Source organism: Benincasa hispida, chromosome 12 (assembly GCF_009727055.1).
Source record: "Benincasa hispida cultivar B227 chromosome 12, ASM972705v1, whole genome shotgun sequence".
Classification (NCBI taxonomy): domain Eukaryota; kingdom Viridiplantae; phylum Streptophyta; class Magnoliopsida; order Cucurbitales; family Cucurbitaceae; genus Benincasa; species Benincasa hispida.
Genome location: NC_052360.1, coordinates 78,043,492 through 78,056,847, shown reverse-complemented (window position 1 = coordinate 78,056,847; position 13,356 = coordinate 78,043,492).

The following is a 13,356-nucleotide window of genomic DNA, read 5'->3' as shown; positions in this document are numbered from 1 at the left end:
GACTCCTAGACCTTCTCTTTTCCCTTATCTTCTCTGATCTGCCTCGCGATCAACTACCCTACATCGATGGGAATGCTACGGACTATGCAGTATGCGGCCATGACCCGATCCCTTGATACAGTTCTGTCGTTCGTTGTTGGGATCAGCCACTTATTAACCAAGTAAACCCAGAGCCTTCCCTCCGGTAGCAAGGACTTGGACTCCAAGGTACGGATGCCTTTGAGCGAGACCGACCACTTCGTGCCCGATTGCGTTAGTATCCTCAACGTGTCCTCCATCTATTCTTCTGTGGGATCATCAATAATCTTACTCCCTGGTGTATCAGGGTTGTCCTTCATCTGATAAATTTCGTTGATGTCCCTTGCGTTGAAGGATACTGTTTCTCCCTTAAAGGTCACCGCATCGCTATTTCCATATAGCCGCCAATGGTAAAAGCTTCGTACTACCTGAGGCACTATGATGGATAGGCACTAGCAGAATGTGTCCCACCCATGTTCCACAATTACGCTCGTGACGAGGTTAGGTAGTGGATTCGGCGCAAGAAAGAAACCCATCTCGATCAACATATTATCGTTCTCCTTTTTCTTTGATGAAGGCTTCTTGGCCACCGCGGGTTCGCTGCTTTCTGCTATCTCCTTGCCTTTTTCCAACTCAAGGCGGGCTGCTTGTCTTTCTTTCCTTTCCCGCTCCTTGCGTTGTTCCTCTTTCTTACACTCTGCGAGTTCTTTGCCCTTGCTCTTATATAAGTGCCGCTTATTGGCTTCGTGCTTTTTCCTCTTCTCCTCCATCAACAATTTGTCCTTTTCTTTCTTCTTCCTCATCTTTTCTTCTTCTTTTTCTCTTTCTTCTCTCACAAATTCTTCTTCAAATTGTTTAGAGGCCAGCAACAGAAGTTGTTCCTTCTCGCGCTTCTGGATCCCTTCAAGTCTAGCAAGCTCATTGTTGCTTTGCATTTCTTCAAACTCCAATCTTCTTCTTCTATTCCCCTCTGCGATGATAAGCTTGCCCCTCTCCATCTTTTCTTGCTTCTCTTCCTCTTCTTTTCTTTTTCTCTCCTTCTCTTCCAATGCCAAAATTAATCTTTGAGGGTCAATTGTGGACCCTTGCGGTGCATTCTCCCTGTGACACTGCATTAGAGGGGCTCCCTCTGCTTTCTTCTTCATCAGTCGCAACTATTTATGTTGTTATGGGTTGCGCCGATTCCATCAATTGTGTCATTTCCCCCTATTCCTCTTACGGAGGTTGATTCTTCATCCTTCTCAAGGCTCGCAGCCCTCTGTTTCACTTCCTCTTCTTTTCTCAAGCGCCTCTCTTCACGCTGGCGTATTTTTCTTTCTTCATTTTCTTTCTTCTTTCTCTTCTTCTTGGTCTCTTCATCTTCATCATCATCCTTTTGCTCATTGTTCTTCTTTTCTTTGCGATGATGGGAAGATTCAGCCTCTCCAGCCTTATTTCCCTTGCTCTTTTTCTTCGTAGCCACTTCTGGTTGCGCATCCCTTACAACCTCCTCCATCACAATGTCAGGGGTTACCAATGCAACCATAGCTTCCTTTGCCTCCTCAATCGCAATCTCTTCTTCTTCTCTTTCATTGATTACAATTTCTTCTTCTTCTCTTCTTGGAGGTCCGTCATAGACTTCTGCGATGGCAGTTGCTTCCTGAGTCTCTAGGACCAAAACATCGTTCCCCGTTGTTTCTTCTTCCACCACCACTACTCCACCCTTCACTACTCCATCTGCCACTACCATCATCTCCTCCTCTATAGGCAATGGTTGGTTTACAATCCCTGCCTCGGGCAGTCCACCTTCTTGCTCCAAGGTACTCAGGATGTTGCCAAACACCTCCGTATCATCACGTCTCTTTCTTTCACTTTCAGTTGAGACGGCAGGTGTTGGCATAGGCGTCCTCTCGGTGCTTCCTCCTCTCTTAAACACAGAAGGCCTAACAGCCAGAGGGTTTCTCTAGGCTCTCCCGGTGAGTTTGGGGACAGTGTGGGCTTGGGCGGCAAGCCTGTGATTGGCAACCAGGAATGTTGCCTCTCGCATGGCTACTTGGTTAGGGGTGGAAGGTGAAACGAATAGGTTTGGGGTTTGGTCAGCCATGGATACGAGCTTGGAAAGGTCTGATAAAAACTTGAGTTGCTGGGGAGAAAGAAAGGTCAGGGTGCAACACGCTTAGGGTTTCGGATTTGCCAAAATGAGGTAAAGAACTTCCAACGAAGAAGGAGGTCTTATTTATAGGTTGGGCCATGGTGGGCCCAACGCGATTTTTGCGACGACAGGCCTCGAGCAGCTCAACAGGCGCGTTGTTCCACCTCCCACATTTATGGAATTTCAGATGAAGTTGTCCTTTCGTCCGCCAAGTCATAATTGCTTGGGGATACGAATTAATTGGACTTCCCCCCAAAATTGCCAAAAGAATTTGTCTTTAATATTTTATTTGAATGGATGCAAGATAAAGATTAACTGCATTGGTGATTCACCACGCAGCTGCATTTCGCAGAGGATTGCAAACAACGCATAATTCCGGCAACACACCCCCTAACCATGTATTTCTGGGAGGATACCTCAACATAGTGCATTTGGCTAAGACGGGTAAAGGACATATGCGAGTGCAACACACCCCTTAACTCAATACAGTTGAGTTGGTGAACGCAAAGCATTCCTTTTGTTTAGATGCGTCCATTGTCGCCTTGCATATTTGGTTGTTACTTGTTTTTTGTTGTTACTTGTTTTTATTATTTTTATTATATATATATTTATTTTTTTTCATCACACAAGTGCAATAAACTTGTTGCCAATAGATTTTCCTTTATTACTCAATCATTCCATCGTTTAAGCAAAACGCATTGATTACAAAAAAAGTCAAAGAACTAAAGACGAGATAGAATTAAATACAAAAAATAAATGAGGAAATAAATTCGTAAAAGCCAAAATAGAATTAATGAAGAAATTGAAGGTAAGATTCAGAATTCAAAGAGACAGAAATTTAAATAAAGCATTAAACATAAGTAATTGAGATATGGACTGAAAAACTTGCGTTGTCTGGGTGATTGCACCACATCTCTGCAGGCGCGATCAGGCTTTGCTCAATGTCTTAAGGAAATTGCTTCTTCCCTGTAGATCTCGGGGCTGCTGAATTGCTGTGGCAATGCTTCCCAGTGTTCGACTTAGCTCAGAGGCCAGTTGGCTCACTTGGATCTCCAGATTCCTTATAGAAGATGTTGTTGCTTGCCATCACTGCAATCGTTTTTTATCCATATATTGCTTCAGCATCATCTATAACGAGCTTCCTGAGTGTTAGATGATGATGGTTGCTGTATTATGCCGATCTTGATTGCCCTTTTGATGTAGGTGAAAAGGCGGATTCCCTCTACTACCCCTTTTATGGTTAACTGGCACTCCTGGGTGGGATTACTTCCCCAAATCGAAGTTGGGATGGCTTCCTCCAGGCCCGGATTATAGGTATTGCTGAAGGGATTGTTCTAGATAGCGCACACTTGCTGAAGGTTCAATGGGTACACGTCAGCTCCGTAAGCCCCTTCACAATTGATGCAACTGATTGTGGCCACTTGAGCCGGTGCAGCGGGTTGCGTTGATTGTGTAGCAATGGCTCCTTGGTTAGTGGCCATTGACTGGAGGATCGAGGTCACCGTGGCCATCTGCACGGAAAACGTGGTCATTGTCTCCATAGGGACAATGGCTATTTCATTTTTCCTTCTCTCGGTACCTCGGCCTCCATATCCATCGTCAATCCAGTCATCTATATTCCGCGATATGCGGTCAAGGATGACTTTAGCCTCTGTGTATGTCTTATCCATAAAACCTCCTGCCGCGAAGGCATCAGCAACAACATACGTCACTTTTTTTAGGCCATTATAAAATGTTTCCATCAAGACACACTCGGGGATCCCGATATGCGGGCAGTTTTTCACCAGTCTCCTGAATCGCACCCAGGCGGTGCTCAGGGTCTCATTCTCCTTTGTTCAAAGTTCAACACGTCCTTTCATTGCCTTGCATTAACGGCAGGTGGGAAGAACTTTTTCATGAACTGCTCCACCAATTGCTTCCATGAAGTGATCTCATTTGGCTCTAGTGAGTAAGGCCACCTCTTAGCCTCATCCCTCAAGGTGTAACGGAACAGATACAGTCTTATATTTTCTGGGGTCACGCCAGGTAAGGAAAAATTGTCGCACATCTCAACAAAGCTGGTCAGATGGGCATGTGGGTCTTCACCTTGCAGATCCCCGAACTGCCCGATGTTTTGAATCATCTGCAGCATGACTGGCTTAATCTCAAAACTCGCATTCTCCTCCACAGTCGGCCTAATTACTATTGAGTACCACATAATTACGATTGGGATGTTGAGATCAGCCGCCAGAAAGACGGGATCCTGAGCCGGTCGAACAGCCCCTTGGTTCACAACCAGTACCGCATTATCGTCGTTGTCCGCCATGCTGGCTGCTTTCTTTCACCTAATTCGGTACTGACGTGCCCTTGCATGGAAAGTACGCTCGATCTTAGGGTCAGCTTCAAATTCCGATTTAGCACCAGGACTCAGAAACCGTCAGGCTACTCTCCACGTTGAACAGCCAGTACAATGAGATCTGTCCTGCAAAATACCAAAAACACACTCAAACAATAAACCGTTAACAAGTCCCCGGCAACGGTGCCATACTTGTTGATGTTTTAAAATGCTATAAACTTTTTGTGTAATGTGTGATGTTATATGCTCGAAATGATGCAATACTACTTCTAGATATGCGTTAATTATGGATGTTAACGTAGTATGCCATGCGTTGTCACAAGTTTCCTTACGATGGAACCAAGTGTAATTCCACCATAAGTTTCTCGGTGTGATCTAAGGTCGAACACGGGGACTGATTTAGGTTATTGTGGTATGTTCATGACATATGCGACCAGGTTTGTTTTCAATCTTTAAAGGTGTGTTTGTACAAGTATTAAAATTACAGTAAAATAAAGTAAAGCAGTAAAAATGCGATATTAAAATAAAAATACAGTAAACCTAAGCTAGATGATACAAGATACAGGCTTCATGTTACAAGATGTTGGGGTCAAGGCTGGCTGTGAAGATTATGCAAAGAACGTGGAATGCGGCGGCAAGTCTTTTGAATAGAGTAGAAAGAGAACGATAAATAATATAAACAGCGCAAGTTCTCAATTGCCTTGAAGCTATAAATATTGTTCCGTTCTTCTCTTGGTGTACATCTTTCAGTAATCGACCGTGCTCCCACTTGTCTGTGGTGAGACAGAGACTAACGTAATGAATACAATGTTGCTTCCATGTCTGGAAGTACTACTTGCTTTAGTTAACGCATTCTTCAAACCTTCTCTCGATAGATCAGAATGGCATCTTCACTTATAATCTCACGGGTGAAGATGCCGTCTAGCATGCCTTAGCTAAACGCATTTTACATCTTTAACATAGGTTAAGTATTTGTTTAATTCATATTGACTATCAGAGAATTAAGAAAACATCATGAAGAAAGTGATTAACGTGTGAACGGAAATAGACAGAGAATGGAATATGAAAGCTATCGAAACATTTAATATCTCTATTACGCGTTTGATACATTGTGTGTGAATGAAGAGATAAAGAGAAAGTGAAATACAACGATGAAAGAGATAGAACAGATAAAAACAAGTACCAAAGTCTTGGCACTGATTCACTGGAGATCTGCTTGCCAGATAGGATGGATTTGATGGTAGGAAGAGCTTCCGATCGGGTGTTTGGCAGATTAGATCTGAGATTCACCTCTCGGCCTTATCTCGTCTTCTTTCCGAATTTCTTCACTTAAGCCCTCAGCTCAGCCTTTTCTCTCAACAATTTAGCAGAACTTAGCCCCGTATCAAATAGCATGAGTTTTCTCTGAAATCTATGGGGTATTTATAGGTGCAGGTCTTTGACTCCAGCCTTGTGGTCCTCACTGATTGTTATGGTAATTACGCAAATGGAGGCATATTATTCCTTCTGTTATGCAATCAGGCCATCAATTCTGCACAACCGTTAGTTGTACACGTGTCTTAATCCTTCGGTTTTGCATTGTTCAGCCGCATCTTTCGATCGTGGATTTGCATGTGGTGTTGTTTTTATTACCACATGTAATTGAAATATAGCTCTGGATCGACTATCGCATTGTGCCATCATTGCGGTAATTGTCTCTTTATTGTTGATTGATGGGCGCAATGTGACAGAGATGCATTGATCAGTTTCTTGTGAGCCTTGAATGCAAACGGTGACTTGGTTTCCTGCAAAACAGATCAAAATTTCTTCTTGTCTTCCATCTTCACGATGTTAGTGGATGTAATTGCAATAATTTATAATTATTGTAATTCTAAGCTAATTTTCATACAATTTGCACATATTCATTAACTTTTGGCCGCAATATCTAGATAAGATAGCATAAATAACTTGTATTTCTACAAGTTATCAGCAACAGATCCCCAACCTCTCCATCGGCTACCATTGGCAGGATTTCTATTAAACCCATATAGCGAACAGGTGGGCTCGCAACCCTCCCACTATGTCGAGGTTCCCTCAACTCTTGAGTTAGATTTGACCTACTAGATGAACTTCCATCAACAACTCTTGTCGATGTAGCAGGCTCTTCAATAACTCTTGTTGAAGTTTTAGTAGTTTCTTTGAAAAGTTCATTCAATACAATTTTACATCGCAGACTGTGCTCCCTGATATGATCCTCCTCAAGGAAAGTAGCATTTGTCGACACAAAAACCTTGTTTTCCTTAGGATCATAAAAGTAACCCCTCGTGTCCCTTAGTGGTAACCTACAAATAGACACAGCCTTAAAGTGGTTCTAGTTTCTTAGGATTAGTCTCAAGCACATGTGCAGGGAAACCCCAAATATGGAAGTGACGCAAACTAACTTTCTGCTCGTTCCACGACTCTAAAGATGTTCTGGCAACACTCTTAGAAGGAACACAATTGAGGATATAAGCTGCAATCTCCACTGCAAAACCCCAAAACGGGTCCGGTAAGGAAGCGTAACTCATCATCGACCAAACCATGTCCAATAAGGTTATGTTTTTCCTCTCTGATACACTGTTCTGCTAAGGTGTACCAAGCGCTGAGAGTTGGGAAATGATTCCATGTTCTATCATATAGTTCTCGAACTCATAATCCAAAAATTCTCCACCCCAATATGATCAAAGTCTTTTAATCCGCTTATCTAATGCACTTTCATCTTTAGCCTTGAACTTTTTGAACTTTTCAAAGGATTCTGACTTTCGTTGCATCAAATTAACATACCCATACCGTGAGTAATCATTAGTAAAAGTGATGAAATACTCGTAGCCTCCCCTGGCTCGCACATTCATCGGACTACAAAGGTCTGAATGCACTAACACTAGAGGCTCTTTGGCTCAATAACCTTTTCCAGTAAAAGGTCTTTTAGTCATTTTGCCTTCAAGGCACGACTCGTACACAAGTAAAGAATTTTCCTCTAACTCATTTAGAAGTCCATTCTCCCCAATCTCTCAATCCTATTGAGATTGATGTGCCCTAATTGAAGGTATCAAAGTTGGACATTTTCTTTAGGAGAAAGTTTAAGTCGTTTATTTTGACTTACGACAGTTTTAAACATCTCTATGTTATGGAGGGAATTTTTGCTAACGGTCTTAGCTCATACAAATTATTTTTCAGTAATGCTGAATATATCTCAACACCATCTCTTAGAATAAACACTTTATTCATTGAAAGTTGAGGGTATATTTACATTCAAGCAAACACTTTACAAAAATGAAGTTCCTCTTTAACTTGGGAACAACATATACATCATGTAAAATGATGAATCTATTATGTAAAATTAACTAGAGGCCTCCCACTGCCACAACTTAGACGATGTGCCTGGTGCCTGCTCGCATCGTCATCTCTCCAACCTCAAGCTACTGCTAGGATCTAATCCCCTAAAAAGAAAAACAAACATGATTAGTGCCTCCAGAGTCTGTGATCCAGGTAGAATCATCATTCTCTACTAAACAAGTTTCTAAAACCAGTAAATCACATTTACCTTGTCTGCCCTTGGCCTTAGCCTTCTTCCTCTCCTTTGGCCAACGTGGGCAGTTCCACTTAAAATGCCTATCCTGGTTGCAATGGAATCATTTTCCTTTTTCAACCGACACTGGTTACCTACCCGCTGTATGGTAGGTTATGGGTTAGCCGGTGTCTTCCCCTTCCTCTTACTACCCTTCTTCTTCTTCATTTGTTATTGTTGGAAAAAAAAGGTGCAGACTTAGTTCTTTAGGTCAAACCTCGGTGGAACTTTTTAGATGATGAAGCAACATTTGCCTCACTAACTGTTTTTTCCTTACTTTTCAGCAAGGATTGGAACGTCTGTAACTCGTTGAGGAGAGTTATAAGGGAGTAATCAACCCTGTCAGAACAGTGTTGCTTACAAATTGTAGGAAGCTTTTTAGCAACATTTGCAGAATAATGCTAACCTGGCTGCCCTTATTGATGCAGACCCCATTCATCTCTGCCACATTAAAATGTACCATCATTTTGGAGTGAAAAGATTCTCTTTAGAGCGTCATACTTGAGCTATCCAGACGTTTGTCTAAACATTCCCTTCAAGGACTCTATGATCCCACGTGTAGTGACAATGGGCTCATGCTTCTTGGTGAAGACGTCGTTCAGACTGGCCAAAATGTATGATGGGGCCTTCTCGTTTTCCCATGTCCATCACTCATATGCGTCTTGAATGTTTCGAGTAGCAGTAGGAGATGGAATAGGAGGACACTCCTCCGTAAGGATGAATTAAACGTCATCGATGATTAGTATTGTGAGTACTGAGTTTTTCCAACTAGCGTAGTTATCCCCAGTTAGTTTTTCGGTGGCTAATAAAGCTAATGTAGTGGTTGCCATAATTTAAAAGTTGTTGAAAAACAAGAACAAACTTAATAAGTCTACTTGCATTACCATGTTTTAACACCAATTTTAGTTTTTAGCAAAATAGTTCTATTGTACCCTAAGTGAAAAGGCATCTATTTTGCAATGATGCCCTAGCAAGGCAGGACAAAAGTCACCATTGGAGTGACCAAGTGTCCTTCACTAGGATGAGACATTCTCAACTATTAGATAGAAACAACTCTTGTAACTGACTCTAACAGTCATCATTTTTCGGTCCAGAATTTGTTAACATTTAACAATTCTGCATAAGTGTAACCCCTCGTTCTAGGCCCTAGAGTCTCGCCCTAATGTGCCCACCGTAGGGAAAAAGCATATTAGGACAAGAGACTAAAACAACCTTATCCTTTCTAGGAGATCAGATAAAGAGTTGTGCAAAACTATCATCCTTTAGGGGGACATTCCCAGGGTGCCTCGAGGCGATGCATAAAACGTTATTGAACCTAATGAGAGAGATCGTGGGATATGTTGTCACACGTCTCTCTCCCACTTACTATGAACATTCTCTCCATTCATCTTGGTATTGACCTATCCAAACACCATCTTTTAGGAGAACACTCTCAGGGTGCCTCAAGGCTGATGACAGATCTCACGGTGTGAACTTTATGGAGAAACGAGGTTTAAGTGAAGTATCATATACCTAAAGTATCTCCACTGATTGTTCTACCTAGGGATTCATTATCTTAGATAATCTGGCTACTGATTATATCTACGTGAGAGTTGAAATTGCTCAAAAACAACTCTTTGGATAATTAAACAAGTTCGAATTAAGTCTTATTAAGCACTTTAACAGACTCTCATCAAATTTTCATGCATGCATCAAATCCATCTAATTCATCTTTCCAGATAGGTTCCTAAGTACGGGTGTTCCGTTTTTGTCAGCTTAAAAACCCCAGCCTAGACAGAACTCGCCTTAGACGAAAGGTCCCTTATAGATAGATTTGGTACATATTTAATCTTTTCTTAGTCCATTTAATCCTATTTAGCTGATTAAAATATTAAAATTACATTTCTAATCTCATTAGAATCGTGATCTTAGGTCTATCTCAATCAAATTTTAAAACACTTTTAAAACCTTATTAAACCTAAGTTTGCATGCATTCTTTCTATTGATTTTAATTCTAATTTCTATTATAACTCTTATAAAAAGAAATAACTAAAACCATCCACATTGCTAAGCTTAACTAGGTATTTATAACTTTTATAAATTAACCTATGTGTCATGTCTCACGCAATGTCCATTTATTACTATATATAACTCTTAAATAACGTTTAATGAACCAAGCATACATGCTTTCATACATCCTTATACTATAACACTTATAATATAAAGATAATGCATGGATATGCTTAATATATGCATAAATATAACTCTTATATTATATGATGCATGGGCAGGCTTTAAAGTAATTTAGTCATGCAAGCTACTATATCATAACTCTTATAATATAAAGATAATGCATGACAAATGCGTAACTTATGGTAGGTTTTAACAACTATATGGCATGCTTCATGATATGTAAATAAACATACATCACATGTACATTCATCAAGAATCAATGGATCAGGATGATTAGCCTTAAAACCGAAAAAGTAAAGCTATCTATTACAAAACCAACGAGCCTATCGGTTCAAACAGGCGAACTAGGTCTTAAACCGCCCGGGTGAAGCAACATTCTTTTGATTGTATAGCAGCTTCTTATGATCGTCTAGTGATGCTGAACGAGCATAAACGATCGTGTAGCATGGATCGTGTGCCAATGACAATGTGATAAAGCATGAAGGCCATGTGATCGTGTAGTGCACATTATGTAATGCATATCTAAACGATCAAGTAGATGACAACTATGTAGTAAAGCATGATCGTCTAAACGATCGCGGAGCAAGTGTCAAGTATCGTATACCAAGTGATCAAGTAGCCAGTGACTATGCGATGAAGCATGCTAGCTGACTCAATCGTTTAGTGCGCATGCCTACCATGCGACGAGTATTATAAACTTAACAATCGTTTACCTTAGCGTCTACACGATCGAGTAGTCAATGCAACACAACCGAATAAACTCTTTACCCAATCACTCAGCATTAGCCATGCTATCGTTTAGCAAATGTTACACGATAGCGTAGCCAAATCTAAACGATCGTTTAGCCTGGGCTACACGCAGCGACTAACCCTTGGTCTTCTTCCTCGATGAGAACGACATCTACATGCGCTGAAGCTTCTTCATGAACGACTCTTATAGACTCAAACACTTTGAATACAGACTCAATAGCAATGCCATTATGCCCATAAACACAGGGGCCCTTACAAATGACTTGAAATGTAAAGAAAGCTATAGTAAATAGAGGAAATCATCCCGAAACATCTATCGATTCACATCCATAACTACATCTAACGATTAAACGCATTGCAGACTACATAAAACTCACCAAGACTGTAAATGTAATTCAATGCATCAATGGAATTTGGACTATCAGAACAACCTGGCTCTGATACCAATTGAAGGAACTCTTTTCAAAGAGAACCAGTGAGTGGAAGCAAGATCGTTCCAAACCCCATTGTGACATAACATACACATTTACAATCAAACAGTAATAGTTATGCATAAACTTGAAATTATAGCATGTTTCCAAAGGAAAATACTAAAGATCGAGTGAACTTACCCTTGAAGAACTTTTCTTCTTGTTTCCCTCAATGTAACAGTACAAACATTCAACAGCATAAAAGTCATGCCTCAGCAATTTCCTCGAAGAACAATGAGCAACACTCGACCCTCAAACAGTACACAAACACCTCCACGAGGTTACATTGGTGTTCTCGGTGTGAGAATCCATGAGTTGTGGGCTCTGTATAGATTTAGTAAAGGGAAGGAGGAACTAACATATCGTATAGACGATCGAGTAAGTGGGAGATATCTAGAGTCTATCGTATAGACTGAGTACTCGATCGTTTAGAAAACGATTGTCTATCATAAAGGAAACTCGATGCACGATCGTTTATGCTCTCAAGCTATTGTATAGCTTTATCTTTTGTGCGTCCGATTATCGACCGCTTAATGATCGTATAATGATAAAATGAAAATGATTTTCATTTTATCCATCAGTTACCATGACTGATCACAACTTCTCAATAAGTTGGTTATTAGGAGAAAAAATTTAAACAAACTATCCCATAATTGATTTAATTAAAAATAAATAATATATTCATAACCTATAGTTTTAATATCACATCTCATGCAATATATAAACCATAGTTCTTTTTCTCCTTTATGGCATTTAATAATAATTCCTCCAGTTAATGTATCTAATACATTAAATCAATTATATCACAATAATTTAAGCATTTAATATATCAATATATAATCAAATTTCGTCTTGTAATTTTGAATACTTCAAACTAACCAAAAATCGAATCTCAACATGAATCCATTGAGTTACCAAGGGGACCTTATGAACCCATAGCTTGAAGCTCCAATGGTACGTGAATAACTGACTAAACTCTTTAATCACGATATCCACCATCCGTTAACTGTCGAACACTCCACTAAAGTCCAACAACTCCACTTTTCGTGCTATAGATATATTTCTGTTTTCATTGGATATAAACAATCAACAGTACGATGACCCTTCACAAATCGCTCGTAAGTAAGGCCAATTTACCGTTTTACCCCTGTAATTACATCTAACTCCTTATGTATCACTGATTCCTCTAATGAACAATACATCATAGTCCTACTATGAGTAAAACCTTATCGGGCCAAGAGAATGTATGGCGCCACATTGTTCAAGCCCCTGAATCAGCCCTTACGGGAGTAATTTATCTACTTACCCCTGAATCGGAGAAGTAGTGAATTTTGTCTTGTGTAACTGAGTTCCTAACTCCCTAATCAGAGGAATCCCCAAAGTGGTAGGTTTGAGTCGGCGATCTGGCCATTCGCACCCATGCAAATCAAAGGACTGCCCTCATAAGCAGGAGTTCCCAACTCACTTAGGATTAAGGTCATGTTACCTATGGTCATCCTAGTGAAATGAAAGTCTCATTCATGAACAACGTTATATAACGAGACTAAACATTTCGTGGTTCGGTCTTATACAAACTCTTTTGTATAGAGCATCCTCGCTCACATGTCGAATACATGAATGGTCAGGATCATACCATTTGTAGCACTTTACAACATTTGTAACATCTACAAAGCGTGCCACACTCGTAGCATCATCAGGATAAGATTTCCCTCTTTTATCCATATACTACAAATCATTTAGGTTATCACTTAAAGCATGATCCATTTGTATGTCATCATATACATACTTAAATTACGACGATAACCAGGGATCTTAGTTTATTTGTTTGTGGTTAATGCAAATAAAATATCTCATATTTCAAAGACAGTAGTGAATAAAATATCTTATATTATTA